The following is an 8,006-nucleotide window of genomic DNA, read 5'->3' as shown; positions in this document are numbered from 1 at the left end:
AAAGGAAGATGAGAAGGTAGATACACTTTCATGAACAGAGGTCTTTGAAAACCAAGAATGAATAGTTTGAATGTAATGTAAAAGAAAAAGGGGAGTCACACATGTAACACACAGCTGGGTCTTGTGGTCTGAGAAGCCATCGGGTCAAGCAGGTAATATAATTTCCATCCTGCAGACGAGGGAGAAGCTACCCTGCAGAAATGAAATCTACCTGCCTCCTAAGAGAAGACCCTTCAGCAAAGTGTGTTTTTTCTGTTACTGTGTGCTGAACAAATCTACAAGAGATATCTAAATTTGCTCCCTCAGCCTCTTCCATTAAATATTCCATGTCATCCAAGGTACCAATGATTTGTTTCCATGAAGGAAACTATGATATCACAAGGGCTGCGTTATGAGGTCCTCACAGGGTCCCTCTGGCTCCAGGCCAAGAGAGTCTCTTGTGTTGAATAAAAATATCCTCCTAATGAGGAACACGGGCAGGGAGAGGAAGGCTGCCCCAAATAAGATGAACGCTGGATAGAGGGCCAAATTCTGCATGGAGACCTTCACTGTTCCACAGGATATTCAGCCAAAACCCATCTCTCAGTTTTTCAGTAATGATAAATTATGAAGCCTGGGGTAAAAATAAACCCACTTCCAGTGTTATTTCTGGCTGGTTCAGCAGGAAACAGTGTTGTTACCCCTGAGGGGACTGCAGCGCTGTCTGAGGTTCAGGAGCTGGGCCTTGCCAGAGAGGACAACAGGTCGGGGAGGCCCAGAGGCTCCAGAGCCAGCCTGGCCCAAGTTCCTCTCCCCAAGCTTTGTTCCTGTGCTGCTTTGATGAGAAGGCTCTTCTTGAGGCTGGTAATTTAAACATCTTTCCTAAGTGTGTCAAGTTTGAGGCCAGCAGTTGCATTAGGCAGAATGTTACATGTTGTGATGGTGTAGTTAACACTGGCAGATGTCCACCTGAGGTGGCAATTTCACACACGCCTCAGTCTTCGAAGCTGCTGGACCAGGAATGCTGAGAAACACTCGGCTGATTTTTTTGCCCCGTAACTTTTGGTGGGCTGTTTTCCCTCACCGTGCCTCTGTTTATAGAAACACTTGGAGAAAGAGGAGTCACAGTGAACAAAGGGGCACTTGTATGAACATTTCCTTTTAAAAAACTAAGCTGCAAGTCATTTGCTTTTATAAAAATATTGGTCTCCAATTGTGGATCTGTGGTTTAAATATAAAAACTGATATGTTTCCTGTTGCAGGTTTTTAAAGTTTTGGTTTTGAAGAGTTAATGTTTATAGTGCCGAGACATTCATTGGGGATGTTGGCGGAATCTGGCTAATCGATAGATAGGTTTCCTTCAGGTAGAAAATCCCTGTAGGAGACTAGAATCCTGTGACATTTCAAGATTATTTACATCTAATATAAAATGCGACAATCAAGAGGAAGTCTTGTGGGTGGGTGTGTTTTTGGAAGGAATTTTTTTTTCTTTTTAAGCCATTCATTTTATAATCTAGGCAAAAAACAAAGAGCCAGAACTGACAGCTATTAAAAAAAAAACACAATATTAATACCTTATGTTTATCTCCTGCCTTTCTTCTGAGAAGTCCAAAGAGCTTTGCAAATGTTATCTCATCCATCCCATATGTTATCCTCACTTGAAAAAAGGACTGGAAACTGCCTGAAGTCAGGGAGTACATTAAATACCAGATGAGACCTGGGCTCTTTCATTTTGCACACCTTGCTCTGATTTGTACTCTGTATTCGGTGCACCATATTGGAACACAGGCTAGATGCTGTTAACCGAAGATGAGTTTAAAAAACCCTCTATTGCACCCATTCCTGTGTTGCTGTAGCCCTAAGGCAAAAGCCCAAACATGCAAACAGCTCCCACCAGACCTACAAACCCAATTACCTGCTGACTGGTTTGTGCATCAGGCCATTCCCAAAGTCACTTCTGCATGGTGTGCCCGCCCACTCACCAGTAACATGATTCCAGGGCCCCAGCTCTACTGGAATGGATTTAAGATTCACTGAATTGCCCCTGACTGTTTCTGAGACTAACACCTACAGAGGTGCCCCAAGACTAGATTGTCTGCCTTTTAGAATCCTGGCACATCCTTAGAACTTCATCCCACACTTCAAGATTCCTTACTGACAAGAAATTGAAATCTATGACTGACATCAAAAAGTAGGAATGTAGGAAGCAACACAGAAATTTTCTCTGGAGCCATTATTTTGAGTTCCTTCGATTGTACAGGGTTCTACTGTGGTAAGGCTATGCCCCACCAGGATTAGAAAAGGCACCCCAAGTCCACGTACTTGCTTGGTGACAGAGCCATTACTGAAATGCAAGGTGGGGTGTTGCTGTGTTTTCAACCCTGATTGTCACCTTTGTTGAAGCACTTAAAAATTTATTTGGGGGCTCAAAGGAAGGACACTCAAAGCCCTTCACAAACTGATCCTTCAGTTTCCTCCTGCTCATCTGTGTTACCCTCAAGCTCACTGAACCCTAACACCATACACACAGCACCATTTCCTAGACATGGAGCCTTCTGTGGAGGTCACTCATGCTATGGCCAAATCATTCCGGTTCTCCACCTTGGCACATAATAAGATTACATTTTCTGGCTGCCCTGTGATTTGGTGAGACTGTGTCTCTAGTTCTGGACAATAACTTGAGAGTGGAGTGATGTGTGTCGCTCCCAGGACAGAGCAGTTCACTGCTGGCAGAAGACCTGGTTTGATTTCCCTCAATCATAGTGACTAGCAAAGCTGATGATGGCAGTTGATTTACCAGCAGGTCCTCAATCAGTGCATGATGGAAATGAGAAACAAACTTTTGTTAGTGTAAGCCACTAAAGATCATCACCAGACTATTCTGATGAATGAACCTTTCTTTGATGTTTGTATCTTTCTTTGCACATGCTTTTCCTTCTGCTTGAAATCTGCACCCTCCCTTCTCTGCTTGGCAAATTCTCATTAATCTTTCCAGTTGTAGTTCAAAAGTCTTCCATTATGTGATGACTCTTCTGACACCTCCAGGAAGTTGGACCCTCTATCCTCCATCATCCTCTGTGCAAACCTCCATCAGAGCCTTAATCTCATTTTATTCCCTGAGATTAAAGGAATCTTTAATCCTGGAATAAAGAACTATGCTTAGTTTTTTTCTGTCTAAAGTGTCTATTTCAAGATACACACTCAGGTGTCTTGCAGAGAAATTAAAGCACCCAGAGTAGTTGATGGCATAATTCAGGTTAGTCCCCTGGTGTTACAGTTCATCATTCCAATGCCCCCAGATGTACCAGAACTGAGAATTTATCATATATTGGAAGACATTTAAAAAGATGGATTTCTTTCCTTCTTCAAAAGTATTTAAGTAACTTTTATATTTCAAATGTGTTTGTTGTTCAAATTTCTAAGGAAAAAACAGTATCTTGCAATCAAGCTCCCATCTTTTGACAATTACTCATTTTCACAAGAAAATATTTTTTTAAAAATTCAGGGTTTTGGAAAAAACCTTTTGGGCAATTTTTTAAGGCCATTGTGGTTTGTTGTTTAGGCCTGGTTCTGCTTATACAACACTGAGTGTTTGACTGATTGCCCTCAAAGTTTTTTTTTGACTTTTATATTTTTTATTTTGCTATCATTAATGTACAATTACATGAACAACTTTATGGTTACTAGACTCCCCCCATTATCAAGTCCCCCCTACATACCACATTACAGTCACTGTCCATCAGCATAGTAAGATGCTATAGAATCACTACTTGTCTTCTCTGTGTTGTACAGCCCTCCCCATGCTCCCGCCCAACGTTATGTCTGCTAATTGTAATGCCCCTTTCTTTTTTTCCCTCTTATCCCTCCTTCCCCACACATCCTCCCCAGTCTCTTTCCCTTTGGTAACTGTTAGTCCATTCTTGGGTTCTGTGAGTCTGCTGCTATTTTGTTCCTTTAGTTTTTTCTTTGTTCTTATACTCCACAGATGAGTGAAATCATTTGGTACTTGTCTTTCTCCACCTGGCTTATTTCACTGAGCATAATACCTCTAGCTCCATCCATGTTGTTGCAAATGGTAGGATTTGTTTTCTTCTTACAGCTGAATAATACTCCATTCTGTATATATACCATGTCTCCTTTATCCATTCATCTACTGATCAACACTTAGGTTGCTTCCATTTCTTGGCTATTGTAAATAGTGCTGCGATTGTAAATAGTGCTGCGATAAACATAGGAGTGCATCTGTCTTTTTCAAACTGGGCTGCTGCATTCTTAGGGCAAATTCCTAGAAGTGGAATTCCTGGGTCAAATGGTATTTCTACTTTTAGTTTTTTGAGAAACCTCCATACTGCTTTCCACAATATTTAAACTAATTTACATTCCCACCAGCAGTGTAGGAGGGTTCCGCTTTCTCCACATCCTCGCCAACATTTGTTGTTGTCTTTTGGATGTTTGCCATCCTAACTGGTGTGAGGTGATATCTCATTGTGGTTTTAATTTGCATTTGTCTGATGATTAGGGATGTGGAGCATCTTTTCATGTGCCTGTTGGCCATCTGAATTTCTTCTTTGGAGAAGTGCCTGTTCAGCTCTTCTGCCCATTTTTTAACTACCATATTTGCTTTTTTATTGTTGAAGTGCATGAGCTCTTTATATAATTTGGATGTCAACCCCTTATCACATATGTAATTTATGAATATATTCTCCCATACTGTAGGATGTCTTTTTGTTCTGTTGGTGGTGTCTGTTGCTGTATAGAAGCTTTTTAGTTTGATATCATCCCACTTGTTCATTTTTGCTTTTGTTTCCCTTGCCCGGGGAGATATGTTCATGAAGAAGTTGCTCATGTTTATGTCCAAGAGATTTTTGTCTATGTTTTTTCCTAAGAGTTTTATGCTTTCATGATTTCCATTAAGGTTTTTGATCCATTTTGAGTTTACTTTTGTGTGTAGGGTTAGACAGTAATCCAGTTCCATTCTCTTACATGTAGCTGTCCATTTTTGCTAACACCAGCTATTGAATAGGCTGTCATTTCCCTAGTGTATATCCATGGCTCCTTTATCGTATATTAATTGACCATATATGCTTGGGTTTAAATCTGGGCTCTCCGGTCTGTCAGTCTGTTCCACTGGTCTGTGGGTCTGTTCTTGTGCCAGTACCAAATTGTCTTGATTACTGTGGCTTTGCAGTAGAGCTTGAAGTTGGGGAACATTAATTCCCCCCGCTTTATTCTTCCTTCTCAGGATTGCTTTGGCTATTTGGGGTCTTTTGTGGTTCCATATGAATTTTAGAACTATTTTCTCTATTTAATTGAATAATGCTGTTGGTATTTTTATAGGGATTGCACTGAATCTATAGATTGCTTTAGGCAGGATGGCCATTTTGACAATATTAATTCTTCCTATCCATGAGTATGGGATGTGTTTCCATTTATTGGTATCTTCTTTAATTTCTCTCATGAGTGTCTTGTAGTTTTTAGAGTATAGGTCTTTCATTTCCTTGGTTAGGTTTATTCCTAAGTATTTTACTCTTCTTGATGCAATTGTGAATGGAATTGTTTTCCAGAGTTCTCTTTCTACTAGTTCATTAGTGTATCAGAATGCAACAGATTTCAGTGTATTAGTTTTGTATCCCGCAACTTTGCTGAATTCATATATTAGATCTAGTAGTTTTGGAGTGGATTCTTTAGGGAAATTTTTATGTACAATATCATGTCATCTGCAAACAGAGACAGTTTGACTTCTTCCTTGCCAATCTGGATGCCTATTATTTCTTTGTGTTGTCTGATTGCTGTGGCTAGGACCTCCAGTACTATGTTGAATAAAAGTGGGGAGAGTGGGCATACTTGTCTTGTTCCCAATCTTAAAGGAAAAGCTTTCAGCTAATCAGTGTTAAGTATAACGTTGGCTGTGGGTTTGTCATATATGGCCTTTATTATGTTGAGGTACTTTCCCTCTTTTGTTGAGAGTTTTTATCATGAATGGATGTTGAATTTTGTCAAATACTTTTTCAGAATCTCTGGAGATGATCATGTCATTTTTGTCCTTCTTTTTGTTGATGTGGTGGATGATGTTGATGGATTTTTCGAATGTTGTACCATCCTTGAATCCCTGGTGTGAATCCCACTTCATCATGATGAATGATGTTTTTGATATATTTTTGAATTCGGTTTGCTAATATTTTGTTGAGTATTTTTGCATCTATGTTTATCAGGGATATTGGTCTGTAATTTACTTTTTTGGTGGGGTCTTTGCCTGGTTTTGGTATTAGAGTGATGTTGGCTTTGTAGAATGAGTTTGGGAGTATTCCCTGCTCTTCTACTTTTTGGAAAACTTTAAGGAGGATGGGTATTAGGTCTTCACTAAATGTTTGGTAAAATTCAGCAGTGAAGCCGTCTGTTCCAGAGTTTTGTTTTTCGGTAGTTTTTTGATTAACAATTCAATTTCTTTGCTGGTAATTGGTCTATTCAGATTTTCTGTTTCTTCCTGGGTCAGCCTTGGAAGGTTGTATTTTTCTAGAAAGTTGTTAATTTCTTCTCAGTTATCCAGTTTGTTAGCATATAATTTTTCATAGTATTGTCTCATAATTCTGTATTTCTCTGGTGTCCATAGTGATTTTTCCTTTGTCATTTCTGATTCTGTTTATGTGTGTAGACTCTCTTTTTTTCTTGATAGGTCTTGCTAGGGGTTTATCTATTTTATTTTCTCAAAGAACCAGCTCCTGCTTTCATTGATTCTTTCTATTGTTTTATTCTTGTCAATTTTATTTATTTCTACTCTAATCTTTATTATGTCCCCCCTTCTACTGACTTTGGACCCCATTTTTTCTTCCTTTTCTAGTTTCATTAATTGTGAGTTTAGACTGTTCATATGGGATTGTTCTTCTTTCCTGAGGTAGGCCTGTATTGCAATATATTTCCCTCTTAGAACAGACTTTGCTGTGTCCCACAGATTTGTGGTGTTGAATTATTGTTGTCACTTGTCTCCATATATTGCTTGATCTCTGTTTTTATTTGGTCATTGATCCATTGATTATTTAGGAGCATGTTATTAAGCCTCTATGTGTTTTTGGGCTTTTCATTTTCTTTGTGTAATTTATTTCTGCTTTCATACCTTTGTAATCTGAGAAGCTGGTTGGTACAATTTCAATCTTTTTGAATTTATGGAGGCTGTTTTTGTGGCCTAGTATATGATCTATTCTTGAAAATGTTCCATGTGCACTTGAGAAGAATGTGTATCCTGTTGCTTTTGGATGGAGTGCTCTGTAGATGTCCGTTAGGTCCATCTGTTCTAATATGTTGGTCAGTGCCTCTGTCTCTTTAGTAATTTTCTGACTGGTTGATCTGTCCTTTGGAGTGAGTGGTGTGTTGAAGTCTCCTAAAATTAATGCACTGCAGTCTATTTACCCCTTTAATTCTGTTAGTATTTGTTTCACATATGTAGGTGATCCTGTGTTGGGTGCATAGTTATTTATAAGAGTTATATCCTCTTATTGGACTGACCCCTTTATCATTATGTAATGTCCTTCTTTGTCTCGTTACTTTCTTTGTTTTGAAGTCTATTTTGTCTGATACAAGTACTGCAACTTCTGCTTTTTTCTTCCTATTAGTTGCATGAAATATCTTTTTCCATCCCTTTACTTTCAGTCTGTGTATGTCTTTCAGTTGGAAGGGAGTCTCTTGTAGGCAGCATAGAGATGGGTCTTGTTTTTTTTATCCATTCAGTGACTGTATGTCTTTTGATTGGTCCATTTAGACCATTTACATTTAGGGTGATTATTGATTGGTAAGTACTTATTGCCATTGCAGGCTTTAGATTCGTGGCTACCAAAGGTTCAAAGGTAATTCCCTTACTCTCTAGCAGTCTAATTTAACTCACTTCATATGCTATTACAAACACAACCTAAAGTTTCTTTCTTTTCCCTCCTTTTTCTTCCTCCTCCTTTCTTTATATGTTAGGTATCATATTCCATACTCTTTGTCTATCCCTTAATTTTGACCATGGGGGTAGTTGATTTGATTTTGTATCT

The sequence above is a fragment of the Manis pentadactyla genome, chromosome 3, assembly GCF_030020395.1.
Source record: "Manis pentadactyla isolate mManPen7 chromosome 3, mManPen7.hap1, whole genome shotgun sequence".
Taxonomy (NCBI): domain Eukaryota; kingdom Metazoa; phylum Chordata; class Mammalia; order Pholidota; family Manidae; genus Manis; species Manis pentadactyla.
The sequence above is the reverse complement of the archived record's forward strand: the minus strand, read 5'-3'. Positions refer to the sequence as shown.